The sequence below is a fragment of the Suncus etruscus genome, chromosome X, assembly GCF_024139225.1.
Source record: "Suncus etruscus isolate mSunEtr1 chromosome X, mSunEtr1.pri.cur, whole genome shotgun sequence".
Classification (NCBI taxonomy): domain Eukaryota; kingdom Metazoa; phylum Chordata; class Mammalia; order Eulipotyphla; family Soricidae; genus Suncus; species Suncus etruscus.
In genome coordinates, this window is record NC_064868.1 from 123,873,179 (window position 1) to 123,890,205 (window position 17,027).

Genomic DNA, 17,027 nt, shown 5'->3' on the forward strand with positions numbered 1-17,027 from the left:
GGCAGCTTATGTCATCATGTTTGTTTTTGTACAAAAATACACTTGGAGAGCATACTCATAATCAGTTATTTGAGTCCAAATTCCCTTTATATCATGTTGTTTAATATGCTTTATTTTGTTCAAAGAATAGTACTTGAGACCAAAGACATAAGACACAAAATGAGGAACTTGCATGTGATCATGGTAGCAATTACCCTGGTTCAATTTCCTGCCACCATACATGACCTCCTGAGCAATACCTTCTGTCACTCCTATGCACAGAGCTAGTTATACCCTGGGGCACTGCCAGGTCCAAACCACCCAAAATATAAATACCTCACATATCTTCACAAAGACAGCCACCTTTGTAAAAGGCTGATTTATCGGACAAAATGGTACATAGAGCTAAAGATGGCTAGGTCAAATATTCTTAAGACTTTAAGTCAAGACTTACAATTAGTTACCTTTAGCTACTTGATAAGAAGCAAAAGAGTAGATAAAACATATCAGAAAAGAGACTAATTTTAGAATTATTGTTATTATGTAAGAAAATTATTCAGGTAAATATAATTCTACATATGGTATATATAAATTTATACATATGTTATATCTATCTATATATATATATAAATTTCTATTAGCCCTAAAGCCTCATATTTAATGACGTACTTAATAGGTCACCTTGGATACTAAGATATAGATATGAGAGTTCTAGGCTATGAGGAGGGAGTAATTAGATAGTAATCTGCCAGGAACATTAGTAGAGGGTCTCGATCACATGAGTGGTACTAAGGAAGGAACTATGCCTGAAATAATAATTTTAAATTAACAAATGGTAGAAATTGGGATGTAAGGGAATACACATTGTAATAGAGTGAACATAAAAGTGAAGTGGGGGGCCAATTTTGTATACACTCTGAAGGAACATAGATGTGATGTGAGTTGCCATCTTTTGTATATGCATCAATAGACAACTTGGATACTACTGTAGCCCTATCATCTAAAAGATAATAATAATAATAATAATAAGTCTTAAAAATAAGTATGTATGGGGCCCGGAGAGATAGCACAGTGGTGTTTGCCTTGCAAGCAGCCGATCCAGGACCAAAGGTGGTTGGTTCGAATCCCAGTGTCCCGTATGGTCCCCCGTGCCTGCCAGGAGCTATTTCTTTTTTTTAATTAAATATATTTTTTAATTTATGTAACATGATCATATTTGGGTTACAGTCATAACCAGAACACCCCCCTTCACCAGTGCAACATTACCCCCTCCCCCCTTCCCATCCCCTACCTGAATTCGAGAAGGCACTCTACTACAGTAATTTGTTTTTAAGTTCAGTAAGTTGTATTTTTTTTCTTAAAGGATAAGAGTAATATATATATATATATATATATATATATATATATATATATATATATATATATATATATATAGTAAAGGTGTGATAGTGGCAGTCGCCAGTGTTTGCATAGGTCCAGTAAAATGGAGAAAATGGAAAAAAAGTCCTTGACCTGATTACAAAAAGGCCTCACCCCAGAAGTTTATTGGCATAAGACAGACTCTGGGTTCCAGGCATACCAGTCTATCCAACTCCAGTCATTCTCAAGGTCCCGGTGAAACTTTTGAACCCTTTATCTATAGTTGGTATCAGACTTTTATATTTAAAGACTCTGGATTCTGTGCATTTCTTTCGTCGATGTCAGGCTGATATGGAGCATCCTCTAGTTTCAGCATATCATTAAATGCAGAGCGATCTGCCCTGCATGCAGACTGTTGCTGAGTCGCCTGGGTGTTGGGAGTACTCTTTGGAGTAAGTCAATGCCAAAGCAGTGGTAGGTCTTCTCTGGTAGAGGCTTGGATCCTGGGAATGTTAAAGACAATTGTGGTTGTTTCCATAGATCAGGTGTGTGTGGGCGATGCCCATTCTTCTGAGACCTGAGCCAGATCATTATGCCAATATTCAGGGTAAAAGGCCTAATTACATTACCAAATTTGTGTTCCCATCTCTATTAGATAAAAACTTGTTTGCATATGTATTATTTTCCCATTTTAATGTGCCTATGCAAAAGAGAAGCAATGCCACAAGATATTGTTGGTGCATCTGGGGGCCAACGAATAAAGTCCAACATTTCCCATAACTTGGTATAAACGTGAAATCTATACAGAGTTACTCTTCTACCAGTATTGCTTATAAAACAGATCTCACAGGGGGGAAATCAAACAATCAAATAACTAATCTAGTGGGCAAAATTGTCACTATAAGAGGATATTTGAAAAGAGTTATAGATGTAAGGGAATACATCTGAGATATACAAAAGAGATGCATATGACCCTTTTATGTTTTAAAAAGAAAAAAAAGAAAGAAAACAAGGGTATTTGAAGCAACAGGTGATAGTTGAGTTTGAGACATGTTTTGCAGCATTACAGAAACCTATATTGTCCTTGAAATAGGAGTTATGCTGAAGCTGATTCCGGTATCATGCAACAGTCCATATTTGATGGGGGCATGAGGGGCCACCAAGCATGGGTCAACAGGCGTGTTGGTTGTAGTTGTTTGTATAGGCATGAGCTGAGGACTGAGAGGGTGTCATTCAATGAGGAGTTGGATGGTGGTGTTGGAGCAGAAGGTCAGTCTTGGTGTCTACCCAATCGGGAACTGAGGATAAGGAGGGTTGAATAAGGGGAAGATAATGGTTCAGGGTTTGGGTATGAGGAGGTAGGAGAGACAAAGGGGTGAGGGGAGAGGCAATACATAAAAGACTATACAATAAAGGTCAATTTGAGTGTTTTATCAGAATCTTGGGCATCCTGATTCTATTCCTAGGAACAGTCTAGTATCAGGATTGTTTTTGGATAATGCTTAAAAAGTACATTTTTGAGCCCACGAGGGTTTGAAAAATAGTATTACTAGCAAACAAAACAGGGGGTTGAATATACATAAGGGAGGGGTTTCCCTCCTCCACCCGCCCCCCAGGGCCCGAGTTGCCAGGGCTGGCCATGAAGACCCGCCTGGCGTGGGGGGGTCTGCCAGGAGCTATTTCTGAGCAGACAGCCAGGAGTCACCCCTGAGCACTGCCGGGTGTGGCCCAAAAACCAAAACAAACCAAAAAAAAAGTATGTATAAGTAAATATTTGGCAATGTTTAAAACTTCTTGTTAGGCTTTTCACAAAAATATAAAACTTCTCTATATAAGGATATTAAGCTCATTTTGTACTTCAGTAGCTTTTTATATAATACATTGTTTATATAGAAAATTCAAGGTTTCTTTTCCAGAGGCCTATCCTAGTGTCTTTAAAGTACTCAAGATATCTCTATCTTTACTGCACATGAAAAGCAAAGGGCAAAGGGACCCCAACCTGTTCAGTCCCTCCTCCCAGTCTCCTAAAATTAATTCTGTAGACCAGCTCTCCAGTTCTGTTTCTTTTGTCATTTGCTGCTCCTTAATAGTGCATCTTTAAATCTCACATATCCATGTATGAGAGATATCATTTTGATACCTGTGTTACTGAAAAGATGCATTCATGAAACTACTATTAAGAGTATTGTAAATGTACCTTAAATAGTTTTAAATAATAATAAGTATTTTAAAAAGAAAAGGAATCCTACTGAATCTTTTGAAAGCCACCTCTTTTTTGAAGGATTTAAGACATTGTTTTTATTTAATCCAATGTGATTTCCAAAGTTATTCATAGTCGAATTTTAGACATAGTGTTTCAGGACCGATCCCATCACCCGTGTCAATGTCCCTCCACCAATATTCCCATGCCACTATCCCCTATCCTAGCCTGTTATCATAATGGGTGAGTTTTTTTAATTTTCGTTATTAAAATTTGTGTCTCATGATTTCATTGTAACTCTGGCTTAGATATTTAGTTCTGTCATGTCTTAACACCACCAATGTACCTTAAACTCCTTGTCCCCTGCCCCTATCATATTTGTATTTTTCCTCCACATAATTTCTTGGGGAATTTTTACAAAAGTCATCTTTTAAAAATATTTTAGATGGCATATTGTTGTAGAGACTGCACAACCTGGACAAAGAGAGAGGCCATAGAGAGAGGTATAAAAAGCAAGTATCCTTATTTATTCCCTCCTGAGGTCTGTGGCCTGCTGAGAGAGAGAGACAGAGAGAGAGAGAGACAGAGAGAGACAGAGAGAGACAGAGAGAGACAGAGAGACAGGGAGACAGAGAGACAGAGAGAGAAGAGACAGAGACAGAGACAGAGAGAGAGAGCCCCCGCTGTGGACTGGCAGGTGCTGCTCTGATCACTATCTTAAGTCCTCCTCAATGGTTCAGATTTTCCCTTTTATGAGAAGGGGGGTGTCAGCGGGGGTGTCCAGGTTCAACTGTCATTACAGTTGGAATATCCAAGGGGTGTATCCAAGTCCAACTGCCATTACATCAACAGATTATTTTCTTGATTCTAAAATTTATAATTATTTTTATTAAGATCATGTCGAGAACTTCTCTTTTTGGGGTACACCTTCATTCGTTTCCAAATTCTATTACTACACCAAAATCGCCACCAAAGTGCTAATATATTTGAAAACAGTTTTTATTGAACATTCTCCCCTTTAGAGTGTCCTCTTTATCTCCTGTAAGTACAACTGTGCTCTGAGTTGATCAGTTTGTTCTTATTGAATTTAATCTATTCTCAAGAAGGTTCACCTGATACACGTCTTTGCCTTTCTGATTTATTTTACTTAGCCTGTCTTCCTGTAATTCCATCCATGTTATAAGAAGAATTTTTTATATTTTTATTTTTGATTTGGGACTAATGTTGACTGTTCAGGGCTTGTTCCTGGATGTGCTTAGTGATCACTTCTAGCAGGCTTGGGATATTATATGAGTACTATGTTCAAATCAAGTCAGACACATACAAGGCAAGCACAGTATATACTATAATATTATTCTAGCCCTAAATTTTCATCTGACAGCTGAATGATATTCCATTGTGGACATATTCCACATATTTTTATCCCTATATCCTTAAACACTTGGTTATTTTTGCTAGCAAAACTAAGAAGTGCTAGAGTGCACATACTTTTTTATTTAATTTTTGTTTCTGTGTGTCACCTAAAAGTGGAATTGTTGTAAAACATGCTGATTCAGTTTTTTTAGAAATATTTATTATTGGGGCTGACGAGGTGGTGCTAGAGGTAAGGTGTCTGCCTTGCCAGCGCTACCCAAGGATCAGGACCGAGGTTCGATCCACTGGCATCCCATATGGTCCCCCCAAGCCAGGGGTGATTTCTGAGCGCTTAGCCAGGAGTAACCCCTGAGCATCAAATGGGTGTGGCCTGAAAAACCAAAAAAATATAAATAAATATTTATTATTTACAGTAGAATCTGATTGAGTTTATAATTTACAAGTAGGGCATAAGTGTTCTTTATTTTTCTCCTTTATATGGAGATACATCTCCTTGGCCTTCCTGAGGTAATTTATTTTCAATGGTAACCATAACATCTCAAATATATCACAATAATATATATATTATGTTATATATGATATATATAAACATGTAATATAAAATCAATCTTGATTTACATTTTTCTAATCAGTAATGATGAGTTATTTAAATTTTTATATTTATGCTAGAACTACCATTTACAAAGTTATTGATAGTTGAAACTTAGGTATTAATATCAGCTTCCTTCCACTAGTGTTCCCTTTAATTGTCTCCTTCATAGACACACTTCAGAGTCCTGTGGTTGCAGTTTGCATCTCATATTTTTAGTGTTGATGAATCTGAGCATAACTATCTCAGTCTCCCACATAAAACCAGGGGCCTGCCGACTGTTCCCTCATTACTACCAGTACCCTTTTTCATTCTTCTTATCCCCATGATTTCTTTCCTTCTCCATCCTTTTCTCTATATCTCTTTTCTATATGTCCTTATCCAGTTACTCTACCATAGGTGAGATCACCCTGTGTTTGCCTTTCTTCTGGTTTACTTCACTCAAGTTGGTATCTTCAAGCCTCAACAAGCTTCGGCAAATTGAATGATTTCACTGTTCCTTGGAGCTGCATAGTATTCCTTTTCATAAGTATATATAATACATGTTCATAATCCATTTATTGACCATTGGACATCTAGGTTGATTCCTCGTATCTTAGCCATTGTAGTAAGTGCTGCAATAAAATATTTTAAAATATGTCCTTGAGGAGCCGGAGCAATAGCACAGCAGTAGAGTGGTTGCCTTGTATGTGGATGACCCAGAGCAGACCAGGGTTTGATCCCCAACAGGAACAATTTTTGAGCTAAGAGCCAAGAGTAACCCCTGAGTACTGTGGGGTGTGGTCCAAAAAACAAATAAATAATGTCTTTGAATGACTGTATTGTCATGAGGGTAGAAGCCTAAGCTGGAACTTCTGGATCATATGACAGCTAAATTCCTAATTTACAGAAAACTCTCCATACAGTTGTGCTCAGTAAACTTAGAATTGAGTTGCCAAGTGCCTCAGAAGTTCCACTTTGAGGCATGTACCCAATGGTATAAAAACTAATTAAATAACCAGAGTGATAGCACAGAGGTAGAGCTTTTACCTTGCACGTGACTGATCCAGGACGGACCTGGGTTCCATCCCCGGGGTCCCATATGATCCCCTAAACCCAGGAGCAATTTCTGAGTGCATAACCAGGAATAACCCCTGACATCAGAGGGTGTGGCCGAAAAACAAACAAACAAAATTACATAAATGGACAAAAACAGCAGTCGCCATGTTCATAGTGGGCCAGATCTATAGACTCATTCTTTTCTCAAAAGATATGTAAACCAAGTTTGAAAAATCATGAGTATACCGGCCCACCAGCTGTCTAGAGAGGAGAAGGTGGGCCAAGCACCCACCCTGTCAAAGCCACACCTGCTGAATCAATCACCCCTAATTGCTGCTTTGCCAATGACCCTGCTTCACCACTTCTCTACTATTCTCTGCACAAACACCAATCTGACCAAACTCTAGGTCTGCCAATATTTGGCTGATATCACTAGGGCTTTCTTGGAGCAAGTTCTGAAACCTCCCACTCCCTGTATCCTACATCTGGTAGGCCTGGTAGCTGAGAACATACCCCACAAAAGCCACAGAACCATAATGCTTTGACTTCCTGGAAAATGTTATTTGTTTTATGCTGTCATTCCTATAGAAACATGCCAAGTTAGATACTAATGTGTAGCTGAGGACACAATGTTTGAAAACAAATGAAATAGCAGAATGGTTAACTACCTACAAGAGCTTTCTAAACCTTCTGCTAATGTCTTCATGACCTCAATGGAGATAACAATAGTTAAACATCCTTTTCATATATACATCATACCAGTACCACACCTGCATTACTAGAGTACTTGCTTCTCTCCACCAGTGTCCCAAGGACCCATCCCAAACCCACCTCCATAAAATATCAGTTTCTGAAACAAATTATTCACTTTTGATGACTTTGAACATGTATTGTTTTCTTGCTGTTTCTTTTACAACTCAGATATGGAATATATCTTTTTTTTAATTGCCGAGTTACTGCACCTAAAAACATATAGATGAATAGAACTAACATAAAACTTAATTACTAAAATAAGACTTTTTTTCTTTTGGGCCACACCCGATGACGCTCAGAGGTTACTCCTGGCTATGAGCTCAGAAATTATCCCTGGCTTGGGGGACCTTGTGGGATGCTTGGGGATCAAATCATGGTCTGTCTAAGTTAGCGCGTGCAAGGCAAATGCCCTACCACTTTCGCTACTGCTCCTGACCTTAAATTAAGACTTTTTCAAAAGTATCTTTTGAGAAGTATATAAAAATTAAAATTATGAATAATTCTGTGATTATTTAAAATTTTTAATTTACTTGAAACCGGTAAATGCAACAAATTAAAAAGTTAAAGTTACAAGAATTAAGAGTAACTTAAGGAGAATATTAAAAAAGGTCTATAATAATATAAAAGTGTATTTTACCCAAAGATGATAGATATGTGTATGTATGTCTATCAGTACAGGTTCCTTGAAGATTTAAAAATCTGGGCCCGGAGAGATAGCACAGCGGCGTTTGCCTTGCAAGCAGCCGATCCAGGACCAAAGGTGGTTGGTTCGAATCCCGATGTCCCATATGGTCCCCCGTGCCTGCCAGGAGCTATTTCTGAGCAGACAGCCAGGAGTAACCCCTGAGCACCCCCGGGTGTGACCCAAAAACCAAAAAAAAAAAAAAAAAGATTTAAAAATCTAAATGAACCTGGGTTCTTAGGAGGAAGACATTTGATTACTTTTAATTATCATACAAATAATTTTACTTTTCAAGTGTTCTATTTCCTCAAGACTCAGTTTTCAGAGATTGTGCACTTATAAAAAATTTATCCATTTCTTCTAACCCTCCAATTTAGTGGCATAAAATTTATAGTAACAGGATATATTTTGTAATTCTGTAGCATCTGTTGTAATTATTCCACTTTTCTTACACGGTCTGGCTAAGAACTTGCCAATATTTTATTTATTCTTAGAGAAAATTGTCTTTATTTGGGGCCGGAGAGAGAGCAAGGAGGTAAGGCATTTGCCTTGCATGCAGAAGGACAGTGGTTCGAATCCCGGCATCCCATATGGTCCCCCAAGCCTGCCAGGAGCGATTTCTGAGCGTAGAGCCAGGAGTAACCCCTGAGCACTGCCGGGTGTGGCTCTCTCAAAAAAATTATCTTTATTTTTCATTTGTATTTTTCAGATTTATGTATCATTGTTTTATATTCTAATTTTATTAGCATTTTTTAATTTGGGGTTCTGTTATTATTTTTCCATAAGTTTCTTAGGGTGTGAGGTTAAATTATATCTTTAAATCTTTTCTTATTTTCTGATATAAGCTATTTTGCTCTAAGTAATTGTTATGCTATTACAATTATGCTCTTATATAGACTGTGTTTTCATCCTCATTTGTTTCTGGAATCTTTTTATTCCTTCTTTTATTTCCTTTGTGACAGTTTCTGTTCAATTTTATGTTGTTTTGTTTACAAATATGAGAGTTTTCTCAACTTTATTTAACCCTCCTTTTTTATTTTTGGGCCACACCCGGTGACACTCAGGGGTCTCTCCTGGCTATGTGCTCAGAAATAACTCCTGGCTTAGGTGATCATATGGGATGCCAGGGGATCAAACCATGGTTCATCCTAGGTTAGTGTGTGCAAGGCAAACACCCTACCACCTGCTCCACCGTTCTCGCCCCTTATTTAATGTTTCTTTAAGTTTAGTCATTGATTTACAATCCTGTTAATATTGTTATGTTTGGCCAAACTCTGTGGTACTCCACTAACAAGCTTGGGAGTTTCAAAACTAGGGTCTTAGGACACGTATCTGCTCATCTCTACACTGCTGAAAACCACCAGGGCCTTCATAATAGTGCTCAAGGACTTCCAGACACTCACCCAATGGTACTCAGGTGGCCATGTAGCACCTGAGTTTGAACCCAGGTCCTGATGCAAGCTCCCCTGACAGCTTCCTCTCCCCAGCCTGATACATCATCATATAGTGCATATGTATCGATCTCTTAATCATTATATAATGTTCATCTATATCTTACTACACTTAGTTTGGAATATATTTTGTCTGATATTATGACTGTTCCTTTCAGAGGATACCATTTGTCTCTATGATATTTTTCTACATTTTATTTTGAGACTGCTCATTGTGACAAGTTAAAGTATGTCTCTTATATGTAGTAGAATACTGTGCTTTGTTTCACAATCTATTTTTGCCACTTAGTGAGTTTTGATGGATTATTTCAGGATATTGATATATAGTAAAATTAGTAGAGGAAATTATTATATTTTATGGAATATGGTTATATTTAAATTTGTGTTTTCATCTCATATAAATTGAAATGTAGCTTTTGTGTTGTGATTAGGTCTCATTTGCATTTTCTTGTTGGTCTCTTCTACTTGTTAGATTACCATAGAGTGTACATGTGTACACTAAATTTCAATGATCCATGAGTTGATGATGAGTCATCATTATTATGCTGCTATTTTACACATATGTTTGCAACTGTCTTAGTACTCATAAATAGGAATTCTTTGCCTTTTATAGAAGACATCAAATGTTTCTTGAAGAACTGGTTTTATGCTCATGAGTTTTTTTAATTAATATGAAACATTTTATCACTTCTTCCTATTTGAATGTTAACCTAGATTCTTGCTGGAGTGACATTTTGATTTAATATCTAGGCTGTATCATACAATTCCATTCTGTCCTGTGGGGTTTTATGGAATAAATATGTTGGGCGGCTACTGTGGGTTGAATATCGGTAAGCTTTTGCTTTGCTACAGCTACTTTTGGAATTGCATATCTTTTGCTTTTGCCAAAGATAACTAAAACTATTTTTGTGTTATTCTGCTCAAGTATAATGTGTTTGAAGCTCTAAGTTTCTGGATTATGGATACTTGTTCAGAGTTGAAAAATTTTCACATACAGTTTATTCAATAATTTTTCCATTTTATCTCTTCTTCTGGAACTCTAGTGATGTTAATGTTAGTGCAGTCTCATATATCTTTAATTATATTTCTATTAGTTCTTGATAACTTGATCTTCTATTTCCTCCAACACCTTAATTCTTTCTTTGGTTTCTATCATTCTGATGACTATACCCAAATTTTTATATGGTTTTGTTTTATGTTTTAATACAATTATTTTAATAAGTGCTGTAATTTTTTATTAAAAATTTCTCAAACTCTCATATATATTGTTGCAATTCTTTTTAATATTTTTATTAAATCACCATGAGATACAGTTAAAAAGCTGTTGATATTTGTGTTTCAGTCATACAATGTTCCAACATCCATTCCTCAACCACTGTTCATTTTACATTATGAATATTCTCAATTACTCCTCATATTTGCCTTTCCTCAGCCCTCTCTATGGTGTATGGTGGCAGAAACCTCTCTCTCTTTCTGCTTTTTTCCCTTTTAGACACCTTGGGTTGCAACACTACTAAAGAGGTATTATACATATTGTTTCACTTATTTTCAGTTCCACTTATTGTCCAGTAATAATTTCCAACAATTATTGTAACAGTTGTTCCTTCTCTATTTTAACTGTACAGTCCCATTATTCTAATATCTTTTTTATTTTCCATTCCCCCTAATGTCTTTTAAAATGTTTTACTATGTTTAAACTATTGTGATTTACAAAGTCCTTCAGAATTGGATTTCAAACAGAAAATGAATCAGGGTCAATTCCACCATTATATTGCCCTCCCACTACCAATGCTCCTAGAGTATATCCCAACCACCACCCTTTGGCCCAGCCTGTCAGTTTAACAGACCCATTTTTAAGTTTAGATTGTTGAAGTTTGGGTCTCTTGATTCCATTGTTATTGACTTTGGCTTATTGTTTTTTTGATATTTTTCTCATGCTCTGTGTTTATTTATTATCCTGAAATGTTGGTTGTCCAGCCCCAATGTCTCTATGGTCCCATAGAAAATTTTGCTTACTCGCAGTTGACAAAGTCAGTCTTCTGTAGATAGAGATCTTGGTTTTTGTACAGGTCCAGGATAAATACGAGGATAAAGTCTTTCTTTGTGGTTTCAGGAAAAGTTCTGCTTAGTAGCGGTTTTGTAGACAGTCTTTTGGAACAGATCCTACAGTAGAGCGTTTTTGATTTTATCTCACCATTGGGTGGTGAGGTAGGGCAGCATGCCCTTAGATCAAGTTGTTGCTGTTTCCTCGTTGGCAGGGTGTCTTATAGGCCTACCCAGGAGCAGGTTGGTGCAAGGGCAGCATTTGGGCCTCCCTCCAGGAGGAGTTTGAATCCTGGTTCTGGTGCCATATTCTGTGCTGGTACCAATATCGAAATCTGAGGTTTGGGATTGGACGATTGATGTCTGATCCATTGGGGCCTAAGTCACCCATTTTGCGTCTTATAATTGGTGAATTTAATATATTGACATTGAAATATATTATTATCTGGGACGTTTTTGCCATATTTCTATAGAAGTTTGGTGAAATTTTTTTATTTTTCTTGTCTTAAGATCCTTTAGGGGCCAGAGAGATAGCATGGAGGTAAGGCGTTTGCCTTGCAAGCAGAAGGACGGTGGTTCGAATCCCGGCATCCCATATGGTCCCCTGAGCCTGCCTGGAGTGATTTCTGAGCATAGAGCCAGGAGTAACCCTGAGCATTGCCAGGTGTGACCCAAAAACAAAACAATACAAAACCAAACCCAAAAAAAAAGATGCTTTAGTTCTTTTCTTATAGATGGCTTCAGGTCTATGAAGTTCTAATATTTTGTTTTCTGTGACATTGTGTATCATTATTCAAATATGAATGAGAATTGTCTGGGTAAAATGTTCTTGATGTGGCACTCATTTCATTGAGTTTTTATATTTTTGAATATATCCTAGTCCTGACTTCACATTCAGCCAATTTCCATATGTAAATCTGCTTTAAAATATAAGGATGCCTCTTTGAATATAATTTCCTTTTTTGATCTTGCTGTTTTCAGTATTCTATTCCTATATGGTTTTTCCCCTATGGTTTTTTTATAACATAAGATGTGTTTTGGAGCATTTTTATTTGGCTCTGTTTTAGCTGGTACTCTTCAGGCATCCAGGATATTGGTTCATGACTTCTGCTCTGGAAACTTCTCAGCAATGATGCCTTTAACTGTTGCTTCTTTATAGGGTTTTTTTTCCTGGCTCTAGGACCCAATGATCTGTATGAGAATACTACAAAAACAGTCAAATTTAATATTTTTAGAGTAATAAGTTATCCACAGACTTGGAATAATCCAAAGAACATTTGTGTTTTTAAAAATGCTGCAACATGTATGGAATGGAAGATATTATGTTAAATTAATAAAGCAGGAGGATAAGAACAGCATTATAACAATAATATGCAGTCTTTAGAATAACTACATGAAGAAATACAATTAATTATATTTTTGTTTTATTTAAATAGCACGATAAAAAGGTTGTTTGTGATTGGGTTTTGGTCTTACAATGTACACCACCCTTCATCACTCAATATTATCTGCTATCAATATCCCCAGTTTCCCTCCCACTCTCCCCACCTTCCTGTCTCTGGGGACAGGCATTTAACTCCCCTCTCTCTCTCTCTCATTGTATCTCTCTCAACCATTATTCTCTTTTTTAGACATTGTGGTCTTCACTAGTGTTAATGAAGGAGTAACATGTATATATCATTTTATCTCCTCTAAACACCCAGTTATTTTCCAGAGTGGTCAGTTCTATCATTATCACAGTGGCCACTTCTCTACCCAAACTTCACTGCTAAACTACTTGTGGCAAGCTACACACTGTTCCTCATGGCCTTCATCGCTATTGACTCTGAATATTATTACCATTCTTTTTTATTTCTCATATCCTACAAATGAGTGGGAACTCTGCTTTGTAGCTGCTTCCAGAAATGGTGCTGTTGCTTAATGCTGCTCCGCTGCCATGGATATTTCTCCAGTAGTCTCTCTAGGAGCTTTATTTTTCAATCTGGTGGTTGACCTTTGCTGCTTCTCCAGGAGTACAGACAGTGCCCATTGGAGGGCTCGAGGAATTCAGGAATTTCATAATCAGGCTCATGCAGGAACAAGCTGTTCTTATCAACTCCAGGCTTCTCTGCACTCCTGCAGCTACTACTTTTGCTGTAGTCTTGCTGCCATTCCCCCCCCAATGCAGTTGTTTAAATGGGGGTTTTCTAGAGCACTCCTAGCTTCAGAGTATGTGAGGAGAAGTTAATGAATGATGGTGAAGAAAGACATGAAATAATGGGAGACAGTGGCCAAAGAAACTCGAGTGTATAGGTGGAGTAAACAAAGGATGAATCTAAATATTCAAGCAATGGAGTAAACAACAATGAATTGAGACCTGAATTTTAACAACCAATTTTAAAAGGTGCCTTTTGGGGCTGAAGTGTTGGCTTAGGAGTAGGGCATTTGCCTTGCACACTGCTGACCTAGGAAGGACTGAGGTTTGATGCCCCGGAGTCCCATATAGTCCCCTACACCAGGAGCAATTTCTGAGCACATAGCCAGAAGTAACCCCTGATGTTCACTGGGTGTAGCCCAAAATAACAACAGCAGCAGCAGCAGCAACAACAACAACAACAACAAAGAAATGCAATGTTTCAGTACCAATCCCATTCCATATGGCCATCACCTGCTCCAGCATACCATCATAACAAGCACCATTTTTATTTGATATTTGGGCCACACTCAGTGACCCTCAGGGTTTAGTCCTGGCTATGCATTCAGAAATCGCTCCTGGCTTGGGGGACCATATGGGATGCTGGGAAGATCAAACTATGGTCTGTCCTAGATCAGTCGCCTGCAAAGCAAAAGCCTTACCACTGTGCCACCGCTCCAGCCCCTGAAACATTGTATTTCTAAAACTTAACAATGAATAATTGTAAATCACAATGCTTTAAATAAAAATATATAAATTATAAAATGAGCTGAGTCTCAACAAAATAGCATTATGGAAGTTTAACTTGCCTTATTCCTATCGTCCTCTTCCAAGCATGAACCCTTAAAAATCAAGCATTTCGAACCACATAGAGCTGTCAAAAGGGCAGTCAAGTAGATCCAGAAACAGGAAGAATAGATTTAATTTCCAAAAGAGCTTATCCTCAGAGAAATATTATTGTTTGACCTTTCTGTTAGTTACTTGGAAAATTCTTGTTTTCAGAACTGTTATTTATTTGCTCTCACTCACAGTGAGAACCCTAACCTCAGGACATTTTCAATTTAAGGAATAGAATTATTATATAATATCACAGTATCCAGAAGTGGTAATTACAGGGAATGGGGGGGACAACAGAGTGACCACCCAAAAAAACAACAAAAAAGAAATGCTTTAAAATCTGGGGCATAATATTTTTAAAATGGTTTGAAAAGTTCTGATTTCCTCAGAATGTATGTGACCAAGGTTATGTGAATGGTTGAGCACAAAAGCACTACAAAAAAGACACAAGAAGACCCTAATCTCTCACTTATGGTTGGTATCAAAGCTTGGCACATGGGGCAGGAGCAGTGGATCAAGCGATAAGGCATATGCCTTGCCCTAACTAGCCTAGGTCAGACTGCGGTTCGATTCCCTGGCATCCCTTATGGTCCCTCAAGACAGGAGCGATTTCTGAGCATATAGTCAGGAGTAACCCTTGAGTGTCACCAGGTGTGACTCCCCTCAAAAAAAAAAACAAAGTTTGGCATATACTGAGGCAGAGGTGTTAAGAGCCAGAGTGTTGAAGGCATGCCATAGCAAGTAGCACTTTGGCAGAAAACTGGGAGTCATTTAGGGCAATCTGTTTTCAGACATAGTTAACTTTTTATTCTCTGAACAGATTTAAGTGGCTTATTATATATTGCTTTATGGTTTTATCATTTGGCAGTTATGTTTAATGCTTGGAGATTTTTATGACTATCCCACGGGGTGCTCAGAAGACTCAGAAACTTTTTCCAATAACTCTTGGCCAACTTCAATGATAGTTAAATGTGAGGTCATTAAATGTAGGACTGCCTGAGTACTGTGGTGGCAGGAATTATCTGGGCCACCCTCGAGTACCCAGGGGCCTCCAGGCATGCATCAATTGCTAGTCAGAAGACCAATGTTGTTGAAGAGATTAAACCAGGATTGGACACATGAAACACATGAGCCTCAGATCTACACATCCCTTATATGAAGCTATTAAATTTGATATACCCCAATATGTTTTTGTTTCACTTGATATTATACTTGAGTCCCTTAACACATATCTAATTTTTTTTATCAAATTCATCAGTGCTATAGATTACTCCAGGCTTTGAACTCAGGAATCACTCCTGATGGTGCCAAACACCATATGGAATGCTGGAGATCAAATTTGGATTGGCTGCATGCAAGGCAAGCACTTTACTCACCTTACTCATCTTTCTGACCCTGAAATTCACTTCTAATATTGAAGTCCTATCATATTCTAGTTAATTTTCTTCTATATATTTTAATAGTTTTATGTTTATTTTTAATGAAATATTTATTTAAGCAGCACGATTAAAAGCATGATTGTAGTTGGGTTTCAGATATAAAGAGAACACCCCCTTTCACCAGTGCAACATTCCTACCACCAATTCTCTCCCTCCTTCCTTCCCCACCCTTGCTTGTATTCAAGACAGGCATTCTACTTTTCTCACTCATTAAGATTGTCATAATAGTTGTTAGTGTAGTTATTTCCCTAACTTCGTATTGTGAGCCGGTCTTTCTAGCCCTCATCTCTATAGTCTCTGGGAATTATCACAATAATGTCCTTAATTTCATATAACCTGGATGTCAGGTAGAAATGGAGTAGAAATAATATTGAACTATGAGTTAAGAATACATTTTTGGGGGGCCGGTGAGGTGGCGCTAGAGGTAAGGTGTCTTCCTTGCAAGCGCTAGCCAAGGAAAGGACCACGGTTCGATCCCCCGGCGTCCCATATGGTCACCCCAAGCCAGGGGCAATTTCTGAGCGCGTAGCCAGGAATAACCCCTGAGCATCAAATGGGTGTGGCCCGAAACCCCCCCCCCAAAAAAAGAATACATTTTTGGGAACTAGTAATCAGGAATATAAGTTCTCAAAAGAAGAAATGGTTAAGGCTGCATAGTATAAGCTAAAGTTTTCACAAGCAACAAAATTGTGTTAAATTATAAAACTAATTTTAAATGTGGAGGACTTTAACTGATCCTATTACTTTATCCAAAGAAAAATTGAATATAGAAAAAATAGCTATATTTTACTGTATTGCATAGCAAGAGAAGTGTTTCTGAGAGATAAAGTTATTTAAATAAAGGTCAGAAGAGAGTTGCAGTCAATGGAGAGCTTAATTTATAATACAGACTATTAAGTAATAATGAGAATATAAATCATACTGGAAATGTAAGAGATTAAGAGATCAGTACTAGAGTTAATCAGGCAATAAATAATCTATGGAGAAGATACAACTCAATGAACTGAGAACTGATCAAGATCATAGGACTGTGAATTAGGTTGCTTGAAAGTTACTAAATATTCCAAACTTACCCAAATTCTGAGAGAATTTGAGCCCTTGATAAGTACC